The 18,205-nt window shown below is 35.7% G+C and overlaps 1 protein-coding gene and 1 long non-coding RNA gene across 6 annotated transcripts in view; one reads left to right on the forward strand and one right to left on the reverse strand.

Moving 5' to 3' along the window:
- ALCAM (activated leukocyte cell adhesion molecule) overlaps positions 1-18,205 on the reverse strand; it is a 252,179-nt gene that overhangs the window by 61,637 nt on the left and 172,337 nt on the right. The window lies entirely within an intron of this gene.
- The window catches only part of LOC138144012 (uncharacterized), a 152,479-nt gene continuing 135,973 nt past the window's right edge, over positions 1,700-18,205 (forward strand). Inside the window, exon 1 of the long non-coding RNA XR_011163844.1 lies at positions 1,700-3,425. This is a non-coding gene — a long non-coding RNA (uncharacterized lncRNA). The remainder of the gene's footprint in view (positions 3,426-18,205) is intronic.

Consider the following 18,205-nt stretch of genomic DNA (forward strand, 5'->3'; position numbering starts at 1 on the left):
GAATATAACTTTCTAAGGAATATAACTACTTTTATATTTTGGACATCAGATGCTTTACAGGAATTAGCTAATTGTATACATTTTGAGGCATCACTTTCTGGTATGAAAATACAAAGCCATTTGTGTCAGAGAATATTGCTGTTTCAGAATGGCCTGACAACATCATTACCTTCTGAGTGACAAAATAGTACATTTAACTATAAGTTGAATGGAAATTCAATAGATAGATTCTACTGTTTTCTTTGGAATTTATCTAGAGGTCACCATCACTATCACAATTTACTTCAGTGACAATGAAACACCATCAGTCAACCCACGAGCATTTTATAAAACACAACTTTGTGTCAGGGACTCTGCTAAACACTGGGGATACAAAGACAGTGGTGGTGGTGGTTGTAGTAATGGCTAGCATTTATATAGTGTTTACTATAGACTAATCATTGTTCTAAACTCTTTACAATTATTATCTCATTTGATACTTACAACGACCCTGGGAGGTAGATGCTAGTTTCATCCCCATTTCTGAGTTGAGGAAACTGAGGCAAATAGAGGTTAACTGACTTGCCCAGGGTCACACAGCTAGTAACTATATCTGAGGTGTCAGATTTTCCTGACTCTGTGCCAGCACTCTACCCATCGAACAACCTAGCTACCTAAAAAAAAATGAAATCATCTCAGCCCTCCAGGGAATCACATTAATATTGGTCAGTCAGACAAACAATTTTCAAATATCTACTATGTGCTAGGTGTTGTGCTAAGTTTTGGGTATACAAAGACAGGTAAAAGAGAGTAACTGATCCCAAGCTACTGAGTCTACTAAAGGGGGTAACATTGAAACTATATATTAGATAAACTAGAAATAAGAGAGGGAAGAATTAATGGAATGTTAGGACAGCCTTCTTGTAGAGGGTAATATTTTATCTGGGACATGAAGGAAGCGAGGGATCCTGGGTGTAGAGATGAAGTGGGAAATACCCAATTAGGAGATGGAATGTCTTCTTCAAGGGTCAGTAAGAAGGCCATTGTCCCTGGATCACAGAGTATATAGGACCATGCAATGTCTAAGAAAACTGGAAAGGTAGCAGAGAGGTCAGGTCACAAAGAGGTCTGAAAGCCGAATAGGATTTTCTGTTTGAACATGGAGGTGATAGGAAGGTTACTGAGTAGGGGAGTGACATGGCCAGGTCTCAACTTTAGGAAGATTACTTTGATATTTGAGTTAAGGATAGACTGAAGTGGGGAGAGAATTGTGACAGCAGACCAGCCCACAGGCTATTGAAACAATCTAGGCCTACACCTGGGTGGTAGGGGTATCAGAGAAGAGAAAGGTGCAAATGAGGCAGATATTATGAAGGCAAAACTGACAGGTATTGGCAATAGACTGAGTATAAGGAGTAAGAGAGAATGAGAAGTCAAGGATGACATCTATGTTGTGGACCTGAATGACCAGAAGGAAGCTTTTGTTGTTTAATCATTTTCAGTTGTGTCCAACTCTTTGTGATCCCATTTGGAGTTTTCTTGGCAAAGATGCTGGAGTAGTTTGCCATTTCCTTCTCCAGCTCATGTTACAGATGAGAAAACTGAGGAAGATAGAGTTAAGTGACTTGCCCAGGGTCACACAAGCTAGTAAGTGTCTGAGGTCAGATTTCAGCTCAGGAAGATGAGTTTTCCCTACTTGATGCCTGGTACTCTATCTGCTACAGCAGGATTGTAGTACCCTCAAAAGTAATAGGGAAGTTAGGAAGAAGGAAGGGTTTGGGGACCAGGGAGAGATAATGAGTTCAGTTTTAGATATGCTGAACTGAAAATGCCTAAAGTATATGCCATTTAAGATGTCTATAGGCAGTTGGAAATGAGAGATTGGTGCTAGACAGAGAGATTAGGGATGGATAAGTAAATGTGATAATCCATAGAAATGATCATTGAAATCTATAGGAGATGATAAGATTGCTAAATGAAAGGATATAGAAGGAGAAGATAAGTGGGCGTAGGACAAGAATACCTACAGTTACAGTGTTTGATCAGGTTGAGGATCCAGTAAAAGGGGGCTGAAGAGGGGGCAGATAGAAAGAGTCACATTATGAACATCTAGAGAGAAGAGGGTCAGTGGCTGCAGAGAGATCAAAAAGGATGAGAATTGGGAAAAGGCCATTAGATTTAGCAATTAAGAGATCATCAGCAAACTTGGAGAGAGCAGTTTTAGTTGAATGATGAGGTTGGAAGCTAGCTTGTAGAGAATTAAGAAGAAAGTGAGAGAAAGAGATAATGGAAACCTCTATTGTACAGAGCCTTCTCAAGGAGTTTAGTTACAAAAGAGAAAAAATATATGAGACAACAACTAGTGGAGATTGATGGGTCAAGTGAAGGTTTTTTGAGGAAGGGGGAGACATGGGCATGTTTGTAGGTGATAGGGAAGCAGCCAGTAGAGAGGGAAGGGTTGAAGATAGGTGTGAGAGTGAGATAATAGGGGCCAATTTCCTGGAAGAGACAGAACAGAATGGAAATCATTTGTGCACATAAAGGGATTTTCCTTGGCAAAGAGAAGCTCCATCTCATTATATGAGCTAAGTAAAAGAGAAGGTAGTGGAAGAAAGAGCAATCTCTTTTACTTTTAATTATTTTATTTTCAATTCATTAATTTATTTTTCAGTAAAAACTATTTTAAAAATAGGAAAGTTTCTTGGCTAAGAGAGTAAGGGGGATGAGGAGCCATGGGAAGTTTGAGGAGGGATAAAAAAGACTAGAAGAATTACTGTGTTGAGTGGGATAGTGAGCTAATTAGGAAGCTGTAAAAGGATTGCCTCACAGGAGTGAGGGCCCAGTTGAAGTTATATAGCAAATTTGTAGTGGTCAAAGGCTGTCTGGTTTCATTATTTTCTACAGTGCATTCATTAAACAGCACATGTGTAAGGATAACACATTCAAATGTAAGTACATTACAAAATAATTACAAGGTAATTTGGGAGAGGGCCCTGATGACATCAAGAAAGATCTCATTTAGGAGATTATATTTGAGCTAAACCTTGGAGGAAACTAGAGATTCTAAGAGTAACAAGTGAGGAGAGTAAATTCCAGGCAATGGGGATAGACAGCCCTTGCAAAGGCATGGAGATAAGAGAAAGAATCCTGTCAGTGAGAAACATCAGGATGGCCAATTTAACTAGACTGTGAAGTGCATGGAGGGAAGAGATATTAAGTCTGGAAAGGCAAGTTGCAGCTAAGTTTTGAAGGCATTAGATATCAAACAGGAGAGTTTGTATTTGATCCTAGAGGTAATAGGGAATCATTGGAATTTCTGGAGCAGAGAAGTGACGTGCTCAGACCTGTATTTTATAGCTATTTTGTCAGCTATGTGGAAGAAAAACTGGCTAGTGTAGAGGCTTGTGCCAGGGACACCAACTGAAATCCACATTGCAATTTTTCAGGTAAGAGATAGTAGGGACCTGAACTAATGTCTTAACTGTGTGGGTGCAGAGAGATGTTTAGGAGACAAAATCAACAAAACTTGGTAACTGATTGGATTTCTGGTTTGTGGTTGAATTGTCAGGTAAGGAAGAGGACCAAGAAAAGAATGATTCCAATGCTGTGAATCTGGGCAATCTGAAGTATAATTGTGCTTTAAAGAGAAAGAGAGAAGTTGGGAAGGGGGGGTGCATTTTGTAGAAAAGTTAGTGAAATTCACTGAATGTGACTTGAAGGAAGGGGCTATCTTTTTTGTTTGTGTTTATATTCTCAGTGCTCCTAGGACAGTGCCTGGCACAAAGTGTTTAATGAATGCTTTATCTATCTAACTAGTTGTAAAATATTTATTAAACTCTTCAGTGCAGCTGTGATAGTCCCAGTGCTCTAGAAGTATATCGTTTAAGGAAGATAACAGCAATGCACACAGATGTACATGAAGGATAGATAGTAGAAATCAAATGTGACTCTGTGGAGAGTGTTGGATTCAAGCACCTGGGATTGAATCCAGCTGCAAATTCTTGTTGGTGATGGGATCATGGGTGGTTTCATTTAGCCTCTCTAACCCTCAGTTTCCTCATGTATAAAATGGAGATCATAATATCTATAAACCTTTCTCACAAAACTACTGGGAGATTCAAATGAGATAAATTAAGTTAAAGCACTTTTCAAACATAAAGGGCTATATAAACGTCAGCTGGTATTATACCAAAATTACATTTTTATAGAATGAGTTGGGACCAAGGTCACACTATTAAAATTGATTTTCTACAGAAAGGTGAGGGTAAGGAAATTCATATTTTTCCTAAGGCAGAGCTTCACAACCTGGGGTTTGTAAACTTTTTTTTTAATTGATAATTGTAATTGGCTAGGTGGTAGTCCTATGTATTATAATTCATGAATTTAAAAACATTGTTACAAGAAAGGGTCCATAAGCTTCAACAGACTGGTAAAAAGGTCCATGGCATGCATGCACATGCATGCACATGCACACACACACACACAGAAAAAGGTTAGGAATTCCTGCCTTAAGATTTTTATAGGGGGAAATAAATTGGCATATAATGATTCTGGCAGATAAAGCATTCTCTTATTCCTCTTCTTTTCCTTTTATTAATGAATTGCCTTGCAAAAAGTTAATTAAAACATACAGAATACTCATAGGAATTGTTTAAATCTTTCATAGTCTCTTGCTTTCATTTAATAAAGCTATTTTTTCTCATCAAAATAGCATTAAGTATTGAATTTTATTGTACACCTAAACATGTGGATGCTTATTTAACATCTCTGGTCCTCAATTTCTTCAACTATAAAAATGAGGGTATTTAAATATTCTATAAAGTCTTTTTAAGTTTTACATCCTGTGATTCTAAATTACCTGAATATGGTTAGTCACAGACTCTAGACTTATAAGGAACCTCAGAGATCATCTTGTTAAATTTCACAACTCAGAAAGTTTAGTGATTTACTCACATAGCTAGAAAACAGAACAACCAAGATTCAAATCCAGGTCTTTTGACATCAGATTCCATGTTCTTTCCACTATATAAAATTTACATTTATGGTGGACTTTGTAACTGAAATATATATTTATATAAATATAAATAGTGTAATTGAAAATCTGATTTTCCAAGAGATGCAATATTGGGATAACAGCTTAAGTTCATGATACCTATTTTCTTATTTGATTAACCAAAAAAAAATTATTAAATACAAAGTAAGGGCATGTCAATGGAATCTATGTGCACCATCTGAGGACTAACCTACCTAAGTTCCAGTCCTCACCATGTTGGTAGGAAGGTGATAAAATTTTTTCTGCATAGAAACTTATGGAGATTTTCTATTAATATTCTATACTGGTGAAAGGAGTGGCTCAATTGGTGAAATCTTGGATCCATGGAATTATTTTAGCAATATTAGCTCCAGATGCTAACATAAAAAAAAAAAACTTTCTGGGGTTTTGCCATTTTGTTGTTATTTAGGCATGACTTACTCTTCCTGACCCCATTTTGGATTTTCTTGCAAAGATATCAGAATTGTTTGCCATTTCCTTCTCCAGCTCATTTTACAGCTGAAGAACGGAAGAAAACAGTCAAGTGACTTGCCCAGGATCATACAGCTTACTACCATGTTTCCCCGATAATAAGACACTGTCTTATTAAATTTTTTGGACAGAAAAACACCAGAGGGCTTATTTTCAGGGGAGGGCTTATTTTAATGAACATTGACAGCAATTTTAATAAACAGGTAAATGTGAACAAAAAAATGTACCTTTATTCAATAAGCAAATCACTGGGGAAGAACAGGATGACGCGCTCACTGCTGCAGCTCTGATTGGATGCAGCTTGGAGCGCGGCGTGCGTTTCACGGGGGGGAGGGGGACGGTGCATACAGAGGGTACCGTAATGTAGCGTGTAGCTCAGGGGATCACCTTCACTACAGTAGCAATCTCAATAGGGCTTATTTTCGGGGGAGGGCTTATTTTAGAGGAATCTTACACAGTAAGGGGAGGGCTTATTTTCGGGATAGGTCTTATTATCGGGGAAACACGGTAGTGTCTGAGGTGGGATTTGAACTCACAAAGATGAGTCTTCCTGACTCTAGGCCCAGTTTTCTATCCACTGTGCCACCTAGCTGTCCTTAGTTTATCATTAACTAACCCTAAAATACTCAAACAGTTCTGCAATTTCATCAATGTGGATAACCACTCCAATGGTACAGATCACAGCTCCATCTTGCTCATCCATTTCCTCCTAAGAGTTCATCACAGTTGGGTAACCAATCATTTGGAGGCCTTCTTTGAGGTTTCCTTATGTCCTAAGAATACCAGTGGAGCACATAAAGTATCTATTGGTTATCCTTTGCTTTTGACACATGATCAATTTCTTTTGTTTTTAATTACACATTTATTTGATGTCATCCTCTACTCTGCTTTTCCTTTGCAATTCCCTGTGTTGCAGCCTTCCTTTATCCACCATAATAATTCTTTACTGCCCTAAGGGTGATCTTTACTTCAATTTTCTGGATACTCTAAGTATATATATATGACATATAGCCATACAATATCACTGGAAAATATTAGTATTAAAGGATTTTTGTTTCAGAGAGAATCTTGGGGTTATCAAAAGCACTGTACCATGTCCCAAAGGCAGTCTAGAACATTTTCTTTCTAATATTCAACTCTTGATCCAACTTTTTGCCCATTATACTCTATCAATTTTCTGTTCATTTGTTTGTTCCTTCCTTCCTTCCTTCTTTCCTTCTTTCTCTTCCTTCTCCCTCTATCTCTACACTGATCTTTGATCCATATATATTATATACATAATTGTATTATATTCTTTGTAGAAAAAAAGGAAACACCAAGTGATAATGATTCAATGTTGTATATGTTTCTATTTAGAAATGTGTTGGAGATTTACAATACTAACCAAAAAGGAAAAGTTAAGGAAACGAATAAAGGACACTATTTAGTATGATAAAAAAGACAAAAAATGTAGTGAAGAGAGCTAAAAAAGGCCAAGCACTTTATTTCATCTTATCTCTCCCTTGCTTTATCCCAATTTAGGACTATAGACTTATAAATCAAAGGAATCCCAATGGTTATCTAGTATAACCCTATTATTTTAGAGATGAAGCTGAGACCCAAAGAGTCTCAAAGATGCCTTGTGCGAGATTGCACAGCTTGGAAGTGGAAGCATTCCACTAGTATTTTAAAGGAAGAATCATGAGTCCTAGGCCAGTGCTCATACCTCTATATCACACTGTGGCTCAGGAAAGGCTTATATGAGAAATATTTTGTATGTAATTCAGGATGTTTATAAAGATAACTAACTTGAGCTTGATGCAAGAAGAATTGAATTGCTTTTGTTTCCATGATATATATAGTTCCTCTTAACTCAGTTAAATAACCTATATAATGAGAGACAGCATGCTGCAATGGGTAGAGAGCCAATCTTAGAGTTAAGGTGACCTGGGTTCAAGTTCTGCCTCAGACACAGATTGTGTGACCTTGGGTGACCTCTCAGTGTTCCAGGTGTCAACACCTAGAGCATTGAGAGGTCTAGTCTGCAAAATGAGGAGTTGCATAGATGGGGCCAACCTGTACTGGTAGAGAGATTTTCCTTACCATGAGTTTTCTATACAGACAATGCAAAACAACATACCAATATAGTAAATGGTCAAAGCAACACAAAGATCAACTTGCATGTGTAATTTTTTAGATATCCTCCATATCAAACTGAAATTTCCTTGAGGGTAAGGGCTGTGATGCTTTACATCTTTATAAGCTCAGAATACAGCACAGTCCTATACACATGTTAGATGTTTAATAAATGTGTGTTAAATAGGATTGAAATTGATTATTTGGCATCTCTAGGAAAAATTATTTCAATTTTTCATTTTTAAACCAGTTGTTTTATGATGGCATAGGTACAGTCCCAGTTATTTTCCTGAAACTACAGATGTAAATAGAACATCCTTGGAATTTAATTTGGAAATTAGGAAGAGAGGGTTATTTTGAGAACTTGCATTTGGTAATAACACAAAAACATGAATGACATATGAAAGATGAAAAAATATATTCTAAAATCCCAAACATTTCCCTCATCATGAAAGTCCATGTTTAGGTATTAAAACTATCAAAGCTAGTTAAATGGAGAAAAGTAGCATTTTCTCTTGCATTTTTGATGTAAGTTCCATTGAAACTATGAATGCAGTTCAATTATTTTGGCAAAAATAGTATCTGCACTGTATTCATAAACGCACTATCATCAGCAATGCAGGCACAATACTCCACAAAAGACTCTAATTGCATCTTCTGAAGTAATGGAAACTTTTGGTGCTTCCATACTATCTTCAGAAAAATTTTAAAGACATTATGTTAATATTCAATTTGTTTTAAACAAATAATTCTCTATTGTGACAACAAAATGACATCTTTAAAAAAATCCATATTTGTTAAGAAATGCACAGTTTTTTTGGGGGGGGCATTCTCCTGCCATTATAGATAATTTTGTAAAAACTAATATGTAGAATCAAAAGAGTTAGATTGGAATCCCAGTTCTTCTACTTATGATGCAACTTTAGAAAAATATATTTATACATAACTTCAAGATTTTCAAGGTATAATTTTCACAACAGTCCTCTGAAGCAAGTAAAGCAAGTCTTACTCTCCCTAGTTTAGAGATGAGTCAAATGAAGAACAGAAAATGAGAATGACTTATACAGGGTCATATAATTGGCAAGACATGTATGCTGGATACAATTTTGCATTCAAGCCAGATGTCTTTTGACTCCAAATCCAGAGCTCTTTCCATTACAACATCACATCCTTTGCCATCTTGGACAAGTAACTTCATCTCATAGGGTCACAGTTACCGTATCTGTGAAATGTGAGATAGATTATTTCTAAGGTAACTTTCAATTCTCAAGCCCTGTGATCTTATTGATAGAACTGGAAAGAACCTTGAAAATTATCTAGAAATTCTTTTCTGATGAGAAAACAAGACCCAAAGAGATAAAAGGATTTACCCAACATCACACAGATATTGAAGGGCAGAGATGGGACCAGAAGCTATGTTTCTTGGCAGTCAGTTCAGAATTATTTCTACTATGCTTCCTCTAACCCAAACAGCACATTCCAAAAAAGCTACAATAGCCTTTCAAAATATCTAAGAAAAATATAACATTTAATTTTAGGGTTTGTTGAACAATACACACTAAATTCTCTTTCACTGGCATGTTACATTAGGAATACCAAATTTTCCATATAAAACTTGAATCAATGATAAAAGCGTTGGGCCTTCTCTTTATATGCATCCGGTTAAAGTGGGCTGTATCCCTTGTGAATACATACTTGATTCATCAAACACAGGAAGTAAACTTAAGTCCAAAGTGGAAAATAACAATTTTAGAGATTCAGATTTTGTTTTCTTTAATGAAGTCTGTATTACTAGAGGACAACAGAATGATGGAAGGACAGAAGCAGTGAATTATAATTTTTTTTAAGTAAGGTGTTTTTTCTTACCTTTAGGAAAATTACTCAGATTAATATAATCCTTATACTAGAAAGCATATATAATTTTCTAGAGATACTTGAAGGGGAGCAAAGGAAGATAGGGCAGCTAGGTGGCATGGTGTATAGAGTTCCAGGCCTAAAGTCAGAAAGACTCATCTTTGTGAGTTCAAATCTAGCCTCAGACACTTACTAGCTACATGACCTTGGGAAATTCACTTAGTTTCCTCATCTGTAAAATGAGCTGGAGAAGGAAATGGCAAATTACTCTGATATCTACCAAGAAATCACCAAATGAATTCACCAAGTGTCAGACATGAGGGCTGAAACACAAGGGAGGCATTCTCAAAATATAAAAAACAAAACAAAAACCCAGTTCAATTATTTACAAATATAATGACAATTCATTCTAGGATCTTGAGAAGGCAGAGTGGGTGGTAATGTGGCAAGAGAACTGGATCTTAAATCTAAGGACTTAAGATTCGAATCTTAACTCTGATACCTACCATCTGTGTACTTGGGCAATACCATGGTCCTCCTGTCCTCACCTATAAAAAAGAAGAGATCAAATCTGATGTCCTCTGAAGGCCCTTCCAGTTTTAGATCCATGATCAAGTAGTCCTTATTTAACTGCTGTTCAATCACATCCAACTCTTTGTAGCCCCATTTGGGATTTTTCTTGGCAGAGATACTGGAGTGGTGGTTTGCCATTTCCTTCTCCAGCCCATTTTACAGATGAGGAAACTGAGCCAGACCAAGTTAAGTGACTTGCCCAGGGTCACACAACTAGTAAGTGTCTAAGGCTAGATTTGAACTCTGGAAGGCGAGTCTTTCTGAGTCTAGGCACTATCCACTGAGACACCTAGCTCTTTATTTAATACATGATGAAATTAAGGCCTTGAGAAATGAAATGATTGGTTACAAAATTAATGAGGACAATAGATGGTAAAAAAAAAAAAGCCCAAGTTCATGGACTCTAAATTCACCATGCTCTCTCTCTCTCAAATCTGAAATATTTAAGAAAATAATGCATTTTTTGAAAAAGTGATGGAAAAATGTTTACATTTAGCTGGCATTTATCCATGGTAGAGAAATACAATTCTTTCCCTGACTGCATAGGACTTTCAATGTAAGGAACACTGATGAACATGAGTAAATAGAAACAATTAGAGGTCTGTTTCAATTTTGCTTTCCCCCCAGGTTATATTCTTAATTGATAAAGTGATAAGAAGTATAGAAAGGTAAAAAAATAAAATCACTTGAGAGAGAGAGAAAGCCTGAAAAACTGCTTCTTTTTCTAATTTCTGAGAGAATAACAGAATTATTAATGAACCCATATTCTTGGACATCTGATCCAGGTTTACTTGTTGCTTTGGCCTTCTTGTACTTATCCTTAAAAACGTTGCTCTTAAAAAGCTTCATCTGACCAGCCACATAATCCAGTCAGTATGGAAGTTCAGCCTAAAAGTACTACTGACCATTTTTTTTCCCCTTTCTCACACTTCACTCTCCGCCTCTAGGCTATTTCCAATTACTGGTATAACTCCTCCTGACCACATCCCCCTCCCCCAAACCTCCAACTCTCAACCCCACAGGGTTCAACTTAGGTACTGCTTTTCCCTTAAAGCTGTCCTTGATACCCCCAGATAAAAGTGAACTCTTCGTAAAATTTCTGAAGACATTTTGGGCATCTTTGCACTTATAATATGAATGTGCTATACTGTGCTGTATTATACTATCTGTGCTATACTATTCTTTCTGTATAAGACTGTAAACTCTTGGGGGCAGGAACTCTGTCATTGTTCATCTTCTTTTCCCAATTACCTAGCATATTGTATTGAACATAGTAAGCACTTTTTGCATTTTATTGAATTGAATGGAAATATTTGCTATGCCTCAGCTAACACTACCTAACTCCAGGACATCATTTGCTACCCAACCAAATCCTTCTTAGAACATACTAGGATATTAGGGATAAGATATAAAATCAAAACCAGAATCATAAGCAAATAGAGGATATAATTCCTCAAAAGCAAGATAACTGAAGCTCTTCCATGCCCTAGTTAAATACAATATAACGTTCTGGCAGATGAAAATTGTCCAAAAATGGAAGAATTATACTTTTAATACACATGATAGTGATTGAGAATTATCTGGATCATGAGAATTTATATGATCTTTGTATCTCCAAGTGACTAGCATATTTGCACTTAATAATAAGCATTTAATAAATGTTAGTTAAATGGAAATAAATTGAGTTTATTTTATGTTTCTAATACTTCCTTGATTGTTTTTTCTCCTCTGTTTTTGCACTAGTCCTTTACTTCATTGTTTAAGGCTGGTAGATTTTTAGGATTTTTTCCTCCTTCCCTTTCATTGTTGTTTTTGTTTAGTCATTCAGTAATGTCCTATTGTTCATGACTCCATGGACCATACTGTCCATGCAGTTTCCTTGGCAAAGATACTGGAGTGGTTTGCCATTTCTTTCTCCATTCACTTTCATCCATTAATTATTTTGAGAGCATTGCCTGAAAAACCATAAAACCTTCTGACTTTCCACATCAAATCACAAAAAGTTTTTTAGAGCTGTGTGTGTGTGTGTGTGTGTGTGTGAGAGAGAGAGAGAGAGAGAGAGAGAGAGAGAGAGAGAGAGAGAGACATATATCTACAAAATAGGCATGCAAACCTGGAGTTTATATCCTGCCTTTCCATGGTCTCATTTAACATTCACTGAAGTAGAGGGGAGTACACAGAAGTATTCAAGGACAAAGTTGGAGCCTCCATCAACAGAGGTGATCTGCATCACAGCGTGGGCCAGGACTGGATATTTGGGTAAGTCTCAGTAGGTGAGCTAACTTTCTGACACCATGGAGACCTTTGATGTTCAGTGTGTTCTGTGTGAGAGTAGTACAGATTGTCAATTGCTATTTCATGATTATGTTCATTCCACATGCTCTCTTCCCCACTGAGGTGCTAATACATTTGCTTCATCTTTCCATTTAAAAAGAAAAAAAAAACCTTTGATGCTTTACTTGTGGTCACTGCTTGCAGAGATAATAACATTAAAAATTCCCCTAGATGAAAATTATCACATATCCTCTTCAGTCCTATTATTTTTTCAGAGCTTAAAACAAACAAAAAAAACCCCATACACACAATAGTATAGTTGAGGTTAAAAGAATACTGGCAACTCTTACACTATGAAAGAATGACAGGTCATACAGAAGAGCAGCAGTTTCCATGGCAAGAATTCAGAATGTTTCATATGAATTATTAGAAGTATTGTTTAGGAATGTTATAAATTTTATGCTTAATATGTTCCAAAATGTCCCTCCTATCCCAACTCTCCAACAAATAGCATAGTATATATAAAACTAGTCAACAAATAAATCAAACTAGTCAAACAAAATATTAAAGAGATGCTTATGTTTTACCAGTAACAGAAAATCCTAATGATCATCTTAAAAATCACATAACCTATATGTAATTGTAAAACAAACTCTAACCACTATATTAGTACTATCGATGCAGAAATTACACCACCACAGTCCCACCTCTCAAGGATAATGTTGGTATGAACTGTTACTTTTTATTTTATTTTATCTTTGGAAATGCAGATAGTTTGAATATGAGTATAATTCTTGGTAGAAGTTCAATCAAATATCAATCAATCAACAAGTATATACGTGGTGTCTATTATGTGTTAAGCTTGAGGGGGTAAGGAGCATTTTGGTCAATAAATCATAGACTTTCAGGCTAATTCAAGCACTTTAATACAAATAAATGTTACAATAATATGTCAAAGGAAATTTCTAAGGAGACTTATGGCTGAGCAGTCACCAAGGTGAAACAATCCATAAAAAGGACTGATTCAAATTCAGTACTTAGAAATTATAGCAGAACATAAAATGCAGTGTATGGCTCTTCAAATCTGAGTTATTTTAAGGCAAATTCTCATCATATGGGTAAGAAACTAATGCAAACTGCTCAAAAATAGTCAAAATGAATATTCCAGATAAACTATAACTGTCAATCAAACTTTTTACCTATATTATTTAGTGACTTAATGTTTGAAGGTATTATTTTCTAGAGATGGTACAGGAAATAAAGTTCTTTAAAATATCAAGAATCTTGGTTCAGAGATGTAAAGAATAAAGGATTTGATCTAGCAAGCATTTAATTAGCTCTGAACTATATTTTTCTCATGAACCAGTGCTAACAATTTTTTAAAAGTGATTTATTTTAAAAATAGTGTTGGGGGATTTTATTGCACTTAAACTTATTGAAAAATTTAGAAATTTTCACTCAAACTGAAACCTTCCAACTTCTTTTAATAAACAGATCGAGATTTGTTTTTAATGTTTGCTGCATCCTATGATCTAGTTCATATTGTCCAAGACATTGATGGATATTATTCCGGTGGAAAGCTGCTAATGCTTTGTCTCTTCAGAAGTACATTAAACACTTGGTGTGAAATCACAAACTTGCAAGACAAACAAAAAGCTGCCTTTTTGTGTGAGCTACTTCACAAAGCTTGAGACTAAATAAGCACGGTAGACCAAAGCAAATATTAACTCTTGTGGAGGGGAGAATCTGAATTTCCAAACACAAATTTTTAACATGAAGCCTATTTTGGTATTAACACATACCAGCCCTTTTCCCATCTCTAATATCAGCAACACAGAAAGACAACTCCAAAGCTAAATTTGAAATTGTGCTTCAGTGTTGTCAGCCTGCCCAACCTTTGTACCAACCATCTTGTGTTTTGGGACCAAGCATGGTAATGCAATTTTAAAGAAAGGAGCAGAAAGAGAATAAATGTTATCTGTGCCAGATTGAGTGTATGGCCATGTTCCAAGTCATCCTTGGTAGTGATCAACAATTTAGTACTAGAAAAGACCTTAGAGATCATTCTTTTCAAAAATCTCATTTTACAGATTAGCTAGCCAAACAAGTATATAGATCTAGGTTCTTTGACTCAAAATCCTGCCCTTTCAACTATATCACTTTGTGTTACTTCAATACCTTCACAAATTCACAGCAGTGTTTAGTATTTTAACAATCAGTACTATTTACACTATATGTTAAGGCTATGATCAGAGCAAAAGTAAGCACTGGAATTCAATGCTGTAATGCCAAAGGAGAACATTTCTTTTTCTTTCGATTTTATGACTTCATTCAGATATGATACTGTCTAACATAGCTTCAGGTTGAGTCTTGCTTTGTCCCTGAACCATTTCCCCTGACTAACCTGTAACTGCCTCTCTTTCTGCCTTCTTTGCCATCACTGGGCAAATGATGCTTGACTATTCTGACATTGCATATACTGCTCATATTGGAAAAGTCGTTCAAAGATGGAAATTTTAACTTCCAAGGACTGGCTGGGATCCAGATCCTTAGAGCTAGTGACTTTTTTCCTGACATAGCTACCATAGGTGGCACAAAATTCGTGAAATCTGCTTAGTCAGTGATTACTACATAACTAGCAAGTCCCCTTTCTCCCTCCTTCTTTCCCTCTTAACTTTCAATGTTAAGGTTTATTCAGATAAAGACACGTAATGAATAAACTCATGCTCATAATGAGTAATTGTCATTTGCATATTCTACTGTTTGATCCTTCGAGAAGACAGTATAAGTGTGTTTGTTAGTTGAAAGTGTATCTTATATATCTCTACTATAAGATATCTATACTTGGAATGACCTATTAAAAACCTATCACAAAATTAAAAATGTTATATCTGAATTATGTATCTGATATTATACATATATAACAAATAGCTACCATATTCTTAAAAATGGTTTGAAGGCAACACTATCTAATAAATGTCATTAGGAATAATGAAAGGCTAAGTGCCTTTCAGAATCATAGCAGAATCATAGGTATAGGACAAGGAGCATTAGCTTTGGAGTCAGAGCACATGGGTCCAAATCCTGTCTCTAATCCCTTTAGTACCTGTATGACTTTGAGGTAAATCACTTAAACTTTCTGTGCCTTTATTTTCTCATTTGTAAAATGAAGGGTTGGATTAGATGATCTTTGGGGTCTATTCTAGCTCTGTCTATAAGCCTATGACCTTTTATATCTATCATTGTTAGCAGTGTTCAACATAAGTAAATTTTCCTACATAATGTCCTTTGTGTTCAACTCTTTAAGAGTAAAACTGTTTTCCATGAACAAAAGCTATCTTCAAAAACATTCATAGCAGCATTACATATAATTGCCAAAGAATGCTATAAACAAAGTGTCAAACAATAAAGCAATGGTTAAATGAATTGTATTGCATTAATTTAATTGAAAATTCTCATGCAATTAAGGCCAGAATATATGAGGAATGTAAAGAAATATGGAAAGACCTTTATGAAATATTATAAAGCAAAAAATAAAAAGAAAGCTGATTCTTTTTTTTACTGTGACAGTATGAGAAGGAGACAAGAAGGAATGGACAATGAATCCTGATGAATGGAAACTTAGAGGAAATGACTGAAGTTTATGATATTTCACAGGTTAAAATTAACCTTAATTAATTAATTAGTTGTAATGATTTTGGCTTCTTGCAGGCTTTTGAAAAAATTTCTTCTAGGGTCTTTAAATCTATTTAATTCATCAAAAGTACCTGCTATTGAACCAGGCACAGTGTTAGCCTACTTTGGATCCAAAAAAAAATAACCTTCCCTATAATCAAGGAGCTTACATTCAGTTGGAAGGAGAGATGCAAGAGGTATGCAGATAAGTAAATATAAAATACGTGTGTGTGTATGTGTGTGTGTAGAGACAGAGACAGAGAGATAATACAAAGTAATTTTAGGAGGAAGAGCACTAGCAACTAGAGGGATCAGATATCTTTACTTCTTGTACAGTTGGCACTTGAGCTCAGTTTTGAAGGAAGATAGGGATTTTAAGAGAAATAGCAGTTCTAGGCCTGGAGAACAGCCTGTTGCAAAAGTACCAAAACACATCAACTATGTTCTGAATAGTTAAGGTTCCAGATATGGAATCTCTAGATGAATGAATAATTATTACATTCAATACTTTAAAGAGATCTCATAATGAATCTGTCTAAAAGTTCTTGGTATTTTTATTCTCTTGGTACAAATGGAATTTTCAGGTAAGAACAGGATGGAATTCTTCCCACTGGAAATATAGTATAAGCTTAATAAACAATTACCTTAGAGTAGATAATGGAAAGCTTGTCTTTCCCACTATTGAGTTTTGAAGATTTTATCAGCAGTTTTCCAACTCCTGATATTTTCCAATAGGTTATACAGTTAAGGAAGAATTTTTTTTAAAAAGATAAATTGATGAAAAAAAGCATCCTATTAGAAATTAATCTTGTCTAAAGCAATGGTTGAAGCAACTAGGTGGATAGAGTGCTGACCCTGAAGTCAGGAACTAGCTGTGTGACAATGGACAAGTCACTGAATTTTTTCCTCATCTGTAAAATGATCTGGAGAAGTAAATGGCGAACTACTTCAGTTTCTGCCAAGAAAAAAAAGGTCACAAAGATTGACACAACTAAAAATAACCTAACAACAACAAAGTAATAGTAACAGACACCCTCTTAGTGAATTTGAAACTAGGAAAAGAAATCTAGTGTTGACACAGGTTATTCTTGCTAATTGAATATTAGAGGATCATGATGCTTTACAGTTTTGATTATTTCCTGTCATAAGGAAAGGCCATAAACAATTTGTGGCTAAATAAATAAGGCTGTTTGAATTGTAAGGTGCAGTTAGAGGTGCAAATAAAATGGTTGTTTGGAATAATTCACTAATGATTTCGTTTTCTAGTCAGATATTCATTTTTGGGCCAGAAGGGAATGATAGAATGATAGAGACACCTCTTTCTCAGCATCCAAATTGGTTTGGAAGCTTAAATAGTATTTTATTTTAAAGTAATTTTATCTAATAGAAGAAAATGAGCCTTTGCATCTATCTACTTTTCACTTTCTAAACGCTTTACATTACCTATATATTTTTGGAGGAAATTGTGACGTGTCATTTTTTTTTCTGCGTTTGGAAAAACTGTCCTAAGTGTGTACAGTTTTTTGTTTATGTTTTTCTTCTACTGAGAGAATTTGGTTAAGTTGGTCTGCCTCAACTTCCTCTTTTAGCTAAACAGAAAGAACAAAGGCCATCCTAATTTCCATTTTGTGCCCAAGGCCTATTAGGTCATGTGAAATATGGTTGCAGTAAGGGCTAGTGAGTAAGCTAGAAGTACTCTCCTGAAATTATTAAAAGCATGTAGGTATTTGGAGTTATATAGGTCTACACCAGGGGTGGGGAACCTGTGGCCTTGAGGCCACATGTGGCCCTCTAAGTCCTTGGGTGTGGCCTTTTGACTGAGTCCAAGTTTTACAGAACAAATCCTTTTATTAAAGTAATTTGTTCTGTGAAGTTTGGATTCAGTTAAAAGACCACACTTGAGGACCTTGGGGGGGAGGGGCGCCAATGTGGCCTTCAAATCACAGGTTCCCCACCCCTGGTCTACACAATTCCTTTCTTTTAAAAGTATCTTGAGTTTTGACAGACTCTCATCAAAGACAATTCTAAAAATTCTAAATAGCATAGAAAGTACTCAGCATTCCAGTGGGATAAATTGTAGAAATATTCTTCACAGGGGAATGAAAAAAGGTGAATTTTTGAAAACCCATAGGAAGGTCCCAGTGATAGTATATATGCTTGGTTTAGGCTTCTTCTTTTTCCATATCATTCCTTTTTTTTTTTCTCTTCCCC

The sequence above is a fragment of the Petaurus breviceps genome, unplaced genomic scaffold (genome assembly GCF_028583685.1).
Source record: "Petaurus breviceps papuanus isolate PSGF00001 unplaced genomic scaffold, PetGlider_PUasm1.0 90683, whole genome shotgun sequence".
In the NCBI taxonomy this organism is placed as follows: domain Eukaryota; kingdom Metazoa; phylum Chordata; class Mammalia; order Diprotodontia; family Petauridae; genus Petaurus; species Petaurus breviceps.